Source organism: Periplaneta americana, chromosome 8, assembly GCF_040183065.1.
Source record: "Periplaneta americana isolate PAMFEO1 chromosome 8, P.americana_PAMFEO1_priV1, whole genome shotgun sequence".
Classification (NCBI taxonomy): Eukaryota; Metazoa; Arthropoda; class Insecta; order Blattodea; family Blattidae; genus Periplaneta; species Periplaneta americana.
In genome coordinates this window covers 115,927,553-115,941,260 of record NC_091124.1, presented here as the reverse complement: position 1 = coordinate 115,941,260, position 13,708 = coordinate 115,927,553, and the positions used below count along the sequence as shown (strand labels likewise).

The 13,708-nt window shown below is 36.9% G+C and overlaps 1 protein-coding gene across 4 annotated transcripts in view; it reads right to left on the bottom strand.

The window, feature by feature from the left end:
• Dolk (Dolichol kinase) overlaps nucleotides 1-13,708 on the bottom strand; it is a 122,177-nt gene that overhangs the window by 17,758 nt on the left and 90,711 nt on the right. The window lies entirely within an intron of this gene.

Sequence of the window (13,708 nt, the reverse complement as noted above, 5' to 3'; positions counted from 1 at the left end):
GTTATCAGTAATTGTACCTCTAGTTTTCAGTTCGATAGAAAAAACATACATGTTCCATTAAAAAAAAAAAAGGTAACTTTGAAATGAAAGTGATATTGTTTTAAGTTTTTGGATTGTGGATACCCTCACATTGTGTGAGCCCCTAATATGGGTACATGTCTGTGCAAGTACATTTTTCACATCTTGTTTCATTTCGAAAATACTTGATGTCACAGAGTTAGGTGAAACACTCTGTATATACAGTCTGTGCATGAGCGTCCTTTTCTAAATCCATTTTGTGTTTCAGCTAACAGCACATCACTTAATTTGTTTAGTCTTCGTGTTATGATTTTTGCAAATATCTTATATGTTACATTCAGGAGGCTTATTCCTCTAGAACTATTACAATCATGTCTATTTGCTTTCTTAAAAATTGGGTGTATTAATGATTTTCTCCATTCTTTTGGTATTCTATATGTATTCCAACAAATGTTAAGTATCGCAAGAAATCTTAATTTGATTTCTAGAGGGGCATATTTGAAAAGTTCTATATTCAATCTGTCACTTCCTGGTGATTTTTTGTTCTTAAAGAGACCAATATTTCTTCTAGTTCGTTAATTTCTGTTAACTGTTAATATATTATTCCTCTATATTTTCTCCATTTTCTATCGAATCTGTTGGCTACAGTTCTTTATAGTTATTTTAACCACTGTTTCTCTGGTATATTATTTAGATTTACTGTATCTTTCTCCTTAGAATTCAAATATAGAATTCTGTATACTCTATTTTGAGCTCCATATACATCATGTTCAATTTGATTTACATAATTATCCCAGCTTTCTCTGTTTGATCTTCTCACTTCTTTTTTTATTACAGCACAATTTTGTTTATATATAATTCTGAGCCAGATTGTGTCTCTAAGAATTTTAAATAAGCTATTTTTTTCTTCAATAATTGATTTTATTTCAGCACTCCAAACAGATAACTTTTCCTTCTTATGTAGGTATTTATTTCTTTCTCCCAGCACTTCATTGTTGCTTTGGTTATAATCTTTTTCAGATCTTCCCATCCTGATTTACATTTAAGGTAATTGCTCTATGATGAAGGTGATTCTTTAGTCATATGAGTATAGTTTCCTTATACTCTCCTGTTGTAATAGATGGATCTTAAAACATATTTTTTTATTTTATTTTTACATTAGTTTTATTCTTCCTAGTGATCTAGCTGGGATTTTTAATGTAGTTCCTATCAGAAAGTGGTCTCATTCCACAGTAACCTGAGAGCGACTGCCAAATATATCCACCTTATACATACAGAATGCCATTATTTCGGATAAGTTATCGAAAATTTTGCTTTTAGCAACCAATATAAAAGGAACTTCATATTTTGAAGTGCAAGTAATGTGTAAATAATGTTCTATTTTATTGCTGAAAATTAGTGAACATCTCAATAACAAAGAAAGCAGTTTTTGACTATGACTCAATGAAGCTCAAATTTAATTTCATACCAAATTGTAATTAATATAAAGTTTGGAAAACGTATTATGTGTCTTTCACGTGTTAAATGTCATGTTATGTGAAAGACACATAATATGTTTTCCAAAGTGACATAGTGTTAAAAGTTGTGTAATCAAGATGTATAAAATAAAGTGTTGCTAGAGCTATGGCGCACAAAGAATTCCTACTCAGGAAACAGGGAAGGAAACAAACATCGAACCACAAGAACGCAAAAATTAGTAAAATATAAACATGAAAACATGTAGTTTAGTGCAGGCAGTTTTTTAAATTCTAAAACATACTATATGCTTGTTTGTGTTCGTTTATAATAGTGCATGAGTAAATAGTGTGTTTACAAAAAATGTGCAATTTCAAATTGGATAGGGAGCTCTGAGAAGAAGTTTGTCTAAAGGTGATGAGCCATGCATGTCAGCTCGATCACTCAGGCAATTCTTTAGGCTCTAGCGCTACCTATAGTGTTGGCATTTTCTATCTTTTCTCCTAATTGGCAGCAATGAATCATGGGTAGACAAGAGAAGAGGAAAATGAGAGGTTTGCTGGATAGCTTAATCGGATCATATCAACACTCGGAAACCTGTCTCGGCCAAGTGATGTTGTTAACCCGCCATTACTCGTGCTTTGTTGTGTAACACTATCTCTCACGTTGTTAGATGAAATCTAACATCTGATAATTTTTTTATAAATCATAAAATTCATAATGTATTACTTTTTTTCTTTTAATTGTGTGATATTAATATTCTTTATTTTATTGAATATACAAATATAGGTACAAGTATTATAACTCTGCACTCAAAATTTTTATTTATAAAACATCATTATCATCTAATAAACAAAACATAGGCTTAATATAACTAGTGCCACTATAAATGGGATTTACTGTTCTTGGCCTTTCAGTTTCAACATTCTCTCTCATTCGACATGTCAGTATCACTTTCATCTGATTGTTCCCAAGCCGTACCATGTTCGCTGTATTCAGTATCTCATCTGAGTCAGAAATTGGAGCTGGTATAGAGTGCTGATCATCGTTCAATTCCTCTTCTAACTAATGATTTTTGTTGACTCATGATGTCCAGAATATACATACATACATACATACCGTATATACAGTCGCCCTGAGTACCATTGTCAGTATGGCGCTCGCCTTCTGTGCTCGAGGTTGCGAGTTCGATCTCAGCCCAGGTCGATGGAATTTAAGTGTGTTTAAATGCGACAGGCTCATGTCTATAGATATACTGGCATGTAAAAGAACTCCTGCGGGACAAAATTCTGGCACACCGGACACGCTGATAATAACCTCTGCAGTTGCGAGCGTCGTTAAATAAACAATAATTTAATTTTTTTACACACATACATACATCGTACAACTCGTACAAGATGGCGGATAGTAGGTAACCACACAAAAAACGCTCTTGATTCTTCTGCGTTATTCGAAGGTGTTTTTACTGTACCTGTGCGTAAACCAAAGCATAAACATTTAACTAGTAATTATATAGTGTTAAATATATAAATCGTTACATCCTAAATATTAGAATGTCTAAAAAAGCTGAAGATATGAAACGCGCCATAATTGAGGCATTGCAGGACACGACTGTGTTGGAAAGTATTGCCAACATAATTCAAGGAGGAATTGTGCTGCAACTTAAGAAAACTATTGAAGACAACTCCGCAGTTATCCAGAGTCTGAAGTCGTCTTTGGAGGAGATGGACAAGAAGATTGAAGAACTGGAGTTAAAGATCGACGACCTGGAGCAATACCAATGACAACAGTGTCTCTGTATCTTTGGAGTGGAAGAAGAAGCATCTGAAGACATGGACAAAATAGCGGCAGATGTGGCTACGAAAATTGGTGTAGTGTTAAATGTGAATGATATCGACCATAGCCATAGAGTAGGGAAGAAAAATGACGAACGACCCCGACCAATAATAGTGAAATTCTGCAGCTACAGGAAACGACAGGAAATGTATACAAACAAACAACTGCTCAAAAATTCTGGAATTGTGTTGAGAGAAGATTTGACGCATGTGCGACATCAACTGTTGAAGGACTGCATCACAAAGTACGGACACAGGATGGCGCAATAATTGTGAAGACAGGCGACACGAAGAGGTGAGTCACCCGCAAAAATGAACTGCAGTGAGTCAGTGCGTGTTTCTTGGTATCTTACATAAACGTTTCATTGATTGTTTCTCTTGTTATTGAATTAGATTTAATTTTTTTTCTCTATTTTTCTTATCAGAAAATTCTATTAAGATATATTTTAGCTTATCACAGTTTAGCCTTTAGAAGTTTTAGTTATTTCATTTTAGTTTAGTAGAGAATTTGTTTCTTGGCTTAGATAAGGTTTTAAGTTGGCAGCAATTACTATTAAAAACAGAAATGGTCCGCCAGTTTCTGACACTGTGGAATACAACGACCCCTGTTCACCCCCAAACAATAGTGCATGCCCTGCAGTCAATAACTTTCAGGTAAAACCAGTCTTCTAAAATCTGCTCTCTCTCTTCATCCTCGTGAACTACAGCTGGCCCACATTAACACTCAAAGTCTATTAGCCCACTTCGACGAGTTCTATGATATATTTTCTCACTTAATCTTCATGCCTTATTGTTAACCGAGACTTGGTTAAAACCTTGCCTTTGTTCGGCTCTAGTCAACATTGACGGCTACACGTTATTGCGTAATGATCACACAAATAAAGGTGGTGGAGGTGTCGGAGCATACATTAGGTCAGATCTACAACCCAAAATTATATGAATGGGTTATTTATGAAAGGGCGTAAGTCTTGAATACTAAATTGTTAGCAACTTAAGAAAAACTGCTTATAGACTGAAATTTTGAAATTAAGGCTGAAATAAAAATTGTATCATAAATTCTACAAAGCATTAGAGTGTGAAACCTAGTCCTCTTCATATCTAAATCGATGTATCTACACCCAAAGAGCAGTTATTACATTACAAACTCATTTTCACAAAATAATGACTTAGGCCCTTTCATAAATAACCCATTCATATATTCTACTCCTAGTGAGTATTCTGCAGCCCCTGAAATTCTTTTTATTGAAATAACTGCATATTTTCAAAAATGTCTTCTTTGCGTAATATATCAACCCCCAAATATCAATAGAATAATGGATATTGAAGAGCCCATAATGAACCATCTACTTAATTATGAACACACAATTATAATAGGCGACCTAAATACAAATCTGCTTGTCACCCAATCGAACTGCACGACACAACTGTTGACAATGTTCCAAGCATGCAACTTGACAGTCCTTCCCCTCAATCCTACTCACCACACTTTGCATTCTGAAACTTTACTGGACATAATAGCTACAAGAAACTGGGACAAAGTACTGACGCACAGACAAATACCTGCACCGGGAATCTCGGTGCATGATATTATCTACCTTGCCTATTGCCTCAAATGCCCCCCAATCATTCGCAAAACAGTGACATATAGAGACCTGAGACACATTGACCAGACAGCTTTAATATCAGACGCAACCATGATTCCCTGGCACACAATTTGGACTACTCCCACTCTAGATGACAAGGTTTCGATTTTTAATGATTATATTATACAACTTTACGACAAACACGCACCACTGAAACCGAAACGAGTGAAAAGACCAGCAGCTCCATGGTTAACTTCCCCAATACGCACTATGATGACTGAACGTGACGCAGCTTACCGTAAATACAGAAGGACCAGATCTGAAGACAATCTGAGTACAAACAATTACGCAACAAAGTTACCCAAGAAATCCAAGAAATAAGAAATTCGAAACTTCGACACATGCATGACATTATTGGACCATCTTCAAACCCATCAGCACTATGGTGAGACTTGAAAACAATGGGCATAGGGAGTCAGAATGACCAAGTAAACGACTTTTCTATTTCACTGGACGCTCTTAATAACCATTTTACCACGATATATTCACAACCAATTGACCCCAATGAGAGAGAACAGACAATGCACAAACTACTGCCAGCGACCTGTCAAACAAGCGAGAAATTTTACTTCACATACGTAACAGACTTAGACGTAAAGAAAGTTATAAAATGGATAAGTACAAAAGCTGAAGGAGTCGACTGCATCAGCATTGTTGTACTGCGTAAAATCATAGACGTAATACTGCCAATTGTGACACACATCTTTAATGCCTCGCTTATGACCTCGACATATCCGACCTTATGGAAGAAAGCTTATGTATGTCCCCTTCCTAAAAATAATAATTCTTCAAACCTAAACGATTATCAGCCTATAAGCATCCTGCCCACCCTGTCAAAACCATTAGAATGCATTGTTCACAAACAATTGACGGACTTCTTGAACGAACACAATTTACTTGACGAGTATCAGACAGGCTTCAGAACTGAATATAGCACAAATATAGCATTACTTAAAGTTACGGAAGACATACGGGAAGCCTCCGATAAACAAAAATTGACCATTTTGACACTTCTTGACTTCAGCAAAGCCTTTGACTCAGTTAACATAGATCTGTTACTATGCAAGCTCCGAACCCTTAGTTTAGCAGAAAGTTCAGTGTCGTGGTTTACCTCCTACCTTCCAGTACGCAAATAATGTGTGCGGGTCTGTGATCGTTTTTCTTCCTGGCGTACTGTGGGTGCAGGTGTACCACAGGGTTCAGTTCTTGGACCTCTAATTTTTACTATCTACATAAATGACATATCACAATCTATTAAACACTGTAGACATATCCTATTTGCTGACGACTTACAAATATATACCTCTGCACCTATATAGGCACTAAATTACGCAATAAATGAAGTAAACAATGACCTAAAATCAATTATGTCATGGATGATAAAGTTTGGACTGAAATTGAACTCAGAGAAATCACAGGCAATTATAATGGGACATCAACGATTTTTAAGTAAATTAAACACAGATGACTTATCTCCTGTTAAAATGAGTGAAACTATTATCCCTTACAGTGATAGAGTAAAAAATCTAGGAATTTATCTGGACAAAAACTTAAGTTGGAATACACAAATTACACACATGTGTAAAATAATTTTTATGAAAATTCACACACTAAAAAGAATTCGAAATTTCCCTCCGTTGCTTCTCAAGAAGAATTTAGTGCAGTCATTCTTGATGCCTCATTTTGATTACTGTGACACTCTCTACACTGACCTTAACATGAGACTGACAGACAAACTACAGCATGTTCATAATGCATGCGTTCGATTTATTTGCAATGTCCGTAGATCTGACCGTATCACACCTTCACTAAATATGCTGTCCTAGGTCTGTCTCAAAGAGCGAAGAACTATTCACTCTCTCACTTTACTCTTCAATATTCTTCAAACCTCTAACCCTAGGTACCTAGCTTCTCGTTTTCAACATTTGTTCTCATATCACAAAATAGATACTCGCTCACAACACCATATCACACTCTCCATTCCTAAACACAGAACATCTTTCTAATCTTCATCTTTCATGGTCTCTGCAGCTCATCTCTGGAACTCTCTACCACAACATGTCAGAGACTGTCGGACATTGTCTAGTTTCAAAAATAAATTAAAATTGCACTTTTTGAATTAGATTCCTTTCAGTTATAAGCCCTTTTCTCTGCCATAGTTTTGTAAAAATATAGGCTATATATTTCTTTTTCCTTCCTTTCCCCTTTTTGTTCTCTTTATCAGTCGATGAATTTATTATCATAGCCTTTTATCGTGAATTTTATTTAATTTCTGCATTTCTTTTCTTTTTTATTACTATTTTATTACATTCCATTTTGATATATTCTTCCTTACGTTTTTCCATATTAACCATTTGTATTAAATGAATTGCTTTCACTATATTCCAATGTATTTTACTTTCTTTTTTCTTTCCTATTATGGTATTATTTTCATGTTGTTTAGTGTCGATTTTATTATGCTATTATTATTATTATTATTTTTTTTTTTTTTTTGTAATATGTTAGTATTCTGTTCTTTAACTTTTTGTTAAATTTTAACTGCTTGTATACTTTGTGACCTGGTAGAGTGTAAGAGAAGGCCCTATGGCCTTAACTCTGCCAGTATAAATAAAGAATTATTATTATTATTATTATTATTATTATTATTATTATTATACATACATAAGTGTTCTGCCCATAGGCAGGTCATTCACTGCAAACCAAGCATGCAGTTTATAAGGAAATAGTATTGGGAACTGTGTAAGGGAGATTAATCGTGAAATTGTATGGAAGTTCCGATAACGCGGAAGTCAAATGTTCCCTATGATGGACTGTTCTACAAGGTTTCAGGTCATAGTGACGTGTATTGAGTATTAACAGAGATTCGTAAAATTGGTAAAGTAGTGACTGGCTGTTTTCTAAATTATTTGCCATACTTTCCTCCTCCTCTCATCAGTCTACACTATACTTGTGATTGTTAAATATTGTACAGATGTGTGCTTATAGATTGTTACTGGCCGAATTAATATTGTATATGGCTCTGTGCCGTAAGTAAGCTAATAGAACAGATTGTATCGATTGGCGGCCATTAAGTCTTAGTCTGATTATTCATTTACTTCATTATTGTTATATATCTTTCTTCATTTATCCCTTTGTTAATCCATGTTAGTCATCTCATTGTACATATTCAGTTAAATGTATATTATATTGTTTAATGTCCAGTATTGGACGCTTCCACTGCGCAACTCGACCAAATCCAATTCACCTTTAACATTTGATTTACTAGCCGTAAACACAACATCCTGTCGCAAATGGTAGCAGAGCGTGGTTTGTCTATTTCGTGGTTTTCCTCAGGTATATACGCTCATGTTCTGTCTATATGTCGTGGTTTTCCTCAGGTGTAGATGCGTGGTTTTTCCCAATGTTATATGGCCTCATAGGGATGATAGTCAAAGTGGGTATATTGTGTTACTTTTCCTATTGGTACACGGTGTTTGACGGTTATTGTGAGTATTGATATATGGGTTATATGATTGTGATAGAGATATTTCGTGATTTATTGCTTTGCGAGTGATTTGGTATGATCAGTGACATTCTGTGGTTGCAGTGCTATTTGAGTAGATTCCCACGTCTAAGTTTTGCGTGTGCTGAGTTGAACTTTGTATGTGGAATTGAATGGGGAAGTTATTTGCGTATTGTATCACTGGATTTAATCCTGTGGAATTATTGATTGTAATATATTGGGAGTATCTTGGTTGTTTCATTACGTGCTACTCTATCAACTGTGTTTGCATTTTGCAATATTTCTATGTGAACTGGATTTGGTCAGTTTTAGTGATTTAGAGTGCCTGAATATTGATTTATTTATAATGAATTTGACACTGTTATTTCTTTGTTACAATGAGTGTACCAATTGGTTAGTGTTGGAACCTCGCGAAGTCTACCCTGACTTCAGAATTGGAATGCATCGGTTTACCTGTGGAAGGCAGGAAGTGAGAGTTACAATTTCAATTTTCACAGTATTTGAAGACTTTGGATCCAGATAGTATCAGCAGCATTCGAGAGACAGTCGAGGAAGAACTTAAGAGATAAGTATGCTATGCAAGATTTAAGTTCATAAACTTCTATGGTCTCAGATCTGAAGAAGCAGCCATCGACTCAGGTTAGTAGTGATGGGCCGCACCATGTGAATTTACATTTCGAAAAGCAAATTGAAGGTTTAGTTGGAATTGATGCAGCGTCATCAAGGTTAGGTAGAAGTACCTGATATAGAGAAGCGAGTTTCGTCATCCAATGTGAATCAGTGTCATATGAAGATATATTTAGAATATACGTATTGTAGACAGCAAAGATGCGATGTTGCTGATGATAGTTTTGATGGAGGTTATCACAATCCATATGCCACGGACAAATGGGTTGTTATTGGAGGGCTTTGGTCGGGCTAGTCAGTTCCAATGGGGATGGCCTGCATTATTGAAATATATTGTTCTAGAATTTTTTTCTAGCCGAGTGTAGGAAGATTTGATTAGAGATTATTTGTCGCGACGATTTCAGCTATCCAATGAAAGTTTTTCCGAGTTTGTCAATTATCTGTATAAGGCAAATTTCATTTTGACCTATAGCACTAGTGAGATAGAATTGATTGAGATGATATTACAGAACATGAGTCCTTGTATTAGATCGCACTTCGTCTTTTCATCTAAGACAACTTCTATTGAAGAGTTGTATGAGTTGGGACATAGGATGAACAATTCCTTGGTAGCTAAAAGACAGAGCTGCCGAAATTTTTCGGATAACTCACTATGAAGAGAGCAAGCATCACAGAGGATTGAGCCGGGTCCATGGAACCAGTCAGGAAGGTTTATTCCGAATAGGCAGGTCACTTGCTATGAGTGTGGGAAAGTCGGACATATTAGAGCTAACTGTAAAAGTCGGAGCAATTTGAATTCCCAAAGGTCAGGGGAGCATCAACGTGAAAAGGTGAAGGATCGCCCACTTTTCTATGCCAATCTAGGATCATGTCAGAGTAAATCCCATTTTTTACCCTGGGTATTGGTGGGATTTGGGGAAGCAGTAATCTCGGTGGCTTTGGATACAGGGATGGCAGCATCTATCATTAGGGCGGACTACATCCCGTTTTTAATCCAAATGAAAAAGGTACAGGGAAAGAGCAGGATTGATGAAACATGTCAGTTAGCTAATGGAAGCATAGTACCACTATAATATTCAAAATCAATGAGTATTCGTGGACCCATACGTTTAGAGTGACAGAGCAATTGCAGGTGCCAATAATTTTGGGGAATGATTACATTTCGAAGTCAGGCATGAAGATCTATCTTGGAACAAGTCGTATCGATTTTGATTTATGCCAGGAAAGGATTGGAAATTTGACGATTCCCTATGTGTAGGAACCTCCCTGTCAACTTGCTTTGTTCAGAAGAACTTGAGGCAGAAACATATTGTTCACAGTCTGTGCAAAAGGGAGATGTAAGTCAATATGCCCATTTAGTTGAGGATTTCCCAATTTACTTGCAAAACTCCTAGGTTCTATACGTGGAAGATCATATTGTGATACAGAATTGTTGGATGATACTCCTGTTCGGTCTCAGCCATATTCTTGTTCCCTAGTCAAATTGCAAATCTCGAGAGAACATGTAGAAGATCGGGTTAGAGTTAGAAGTTTTCCGCAGAGTTCTGTTCCGAACAATTTTTGGTGAAATTGATGTTCAGGTGGTCCCAACCTCTAACCATATCAAGATTTCTCTCACCAGGTACTGTTGAGTTATCTTGTCCATTCTCTGGACACTGAATTCGAAAGGCTCATGTCACACATCTCAAATTAATACAAAGAGAGGAGAGATCGATCATCTTTGATAGCAGATCTCAAGTAGGATATAGGCAGAATTTCCGAGTCCGAGGATTTATATCCTCGTTATTTGTGTTTTATATGGGTGATTTTATTCAGTTTATCACAATCTGTACAATAATGTTGATATACTTTTACAGATTATGTAAGTGCTATTCCTGTCCTTTGTTCCTGTCAGATAAGTACCTTGGTAATCCCTACCCTAATATGCCTTGTGATAGAATGCGCATCATCTATGCTGATGGTGTGTCGCTTGGATTTCTATGCTACAACGATTCGACGAGCAGGCACTTGTCAGGGCATGGCTGGTGCACCGAGTGGATGCTGGGGATGCCTGGTCTCTAACTCTGTGCAACCTGAGTCGTCATTCTTCTCAACGTATGAAATCCTGAATGATTTCTGGGAGATCGTGCCTTATGATCCAGTGGCAGTGCGGAATAGGAGGATCTGACACATATCACTTTTCACATTGTCATTGCATGGTATGCAGACATGTGGTCCTTGGGGACCTCATCGGTGATGATCAGAGCTAGTTATTTTGGTTGTAGCAGAATTGGTTTCCGATCTAGCTGAGGATGCGTGATCCTCTGAAGAAATATGGACTAACGGTAATGGAATCCAGTCGAGGACGGGCGATCCTGGTGATGTGTCGATTGATGGAGACATGGAGTTCTCCAGGAGTGGCTGCCGGGGGAGCAGTCACAGACTCTGAGGTTGTGGAGCTCAGGGCTATGTTACGTCGCTGAGATTTGAGTGCCTGTGGGAATTAGACAATGGGATGCATGTTTGCGGAGTCTGCACAACCTGCATGCTGGGACAGCACAGAGTGGGATAGCAGAAATCTGTGTGTGCCCTGACGTCCGCTGAGTCTGGAATTTGCAGCTGGTATAGTGAAGACACCTCCTGAAATTCAGCAGAGTGTGGGAGAATAAGCCATCCACGTCAGCTCGATCACTCGGACAGCTCTTTAGACTCTAGCGCTACCTATAGCATTGGCATTTTCTGTCTTTTCTACTATTTGGCAGCAATGAATCATGGATAGACAAGAGAGGGGAAAAATGAGAGTTTTCCTGGATAGCTTAATCGAATAGTATCAACACTCGCAATCCTGCCTTAGCCTAGTAATGTAATTAAAATACATTCTGTCATAGTTATCATTCAACACTCGGAAACCTGTCTTGGCCTAGTCATGTTGCTAATTTGCGTTCAGCGATAGTTTTCATGAAGTACTCGGAGACCTACCTCGGCCTAGAGAAGTAGTTAACTTACGTTCTGTGATAGTTATGGCTATACTTGAAAACCTTTTTCGGCCTAGATATGAAGTTAAGTTATGTTCTGGAATTAGTGTTGTGATAGACTCGCAAACTTGTCGTTATGTAAAGACATGAACAGTTAGATTCGGGAACTGGCATTCTGCTTGGAAAGGATATTGCGCCATGGAGAAATATATTGTATTGTCATTGAAGATTATATTGGTGAAATATTAGTTGAAAATAGTCGGTGTATAAAGAAATAGTATTAGGAATTGTGTAAGGGAGATTAGTCATGAAATTGTATGGAAGTTCCGAGAATGCAGAAGTCATGTTCCTTATGATGGACTGTTCTACAAGGTTTCAGGACATAGTGACGTGTATTGAGTATTAACAGAGGTTCGTCAAATTGGTAAAGTATTGACTGTTTTCTAAATTATTTGTCATACTTTCCTCCTCTCATCAGCCTACGCTATACTTGTAATTGTTAAATATTGTACAGGTGTGTGCTTATAGATAGTTACTGGCCAAATTAATATTGTATATGGCTTTGTGCTGTGAACAGTAGGAATGAAGATAAATGCCAACAAGACGAAGACCATGGTCCTAGGAAGACAAGTAAAGAAGGTAAACTTGCGAATTCTAAATGAGACAGTAGAACAAGTGGACAGCTTTAATTACTTGGGGTGTACTATATACAGTAACATGAGCTGCTGCCAAGAAGTCAAAAGGAGATTAGCAATGGCAAAGGAAGCTTTTAATAGAAAAAGGAGCATCTTCTGCGGACCTCTAGAGAAAGAACAAAGGAAGAAACTAGTGAAGTGCTTTGTGTGAAGTGTAGCATTGTATGGGGCAGAAACATGGATATTACGACGAAGTGATGAGAAGCGACTAGAAGCATTTGAAATGTGGATATGAAGAAAGATGTAGCGTGTGAAATGAAAAGACAGAATAAAAACGAAGCTGTGTTGGAAAGAGTGGATGAAGAAAGAATGTTGCTGAAACTGATCAGAAAGAATAAAATTAATTGGCTGGGTCACTGGTTGAGAAGAAACTGCCTTCTGAAGGATGCACTGGAAGGAATGGTGAATGGGAGAAGAGTTCGGGGCAGAAGAAGATATCAGAAAGACGACATTAAGATATATGGATCATATGAAAAGACAAAGAGGAAGGCAGAAAACAGGAAAGACTGGAGAATGCTGGATTTGCAGTGAAAGACCTGCCTTTGGGCAGAAAGCAATGAATGAATGAATGGCTTTGTGCCAGAAGCTAATAGAACAGACTGTATTGATCGGCGGCTATTAAGTCTTAGTCTGATTATTCATTTACTTCATTATTGTCATACATCTTTTATCATTTATGCCTTTGTTAATCTATGTTAGTCATCTCATAGTACATATTTTTTATTCTTTTACATATTCAGTTAATTATATATTATATTGTTTAATGTCCAGTATTGATTATTTCAATGCTTCCATTGTGCAACTCGACCAAATCCAATTCACCTTTAACAGCTGATTTAGTAGCCGTTAACACTACATCCCATTGCAGTGAATAAGAATCTAAAACTGGGCCACAAATTGTCCACATCTATTTGTTTTTTTTTTCTCTCATCCCTAATTTTCTCTCTCTACTTGAAAATTTCGCGCACATCATTCTGTT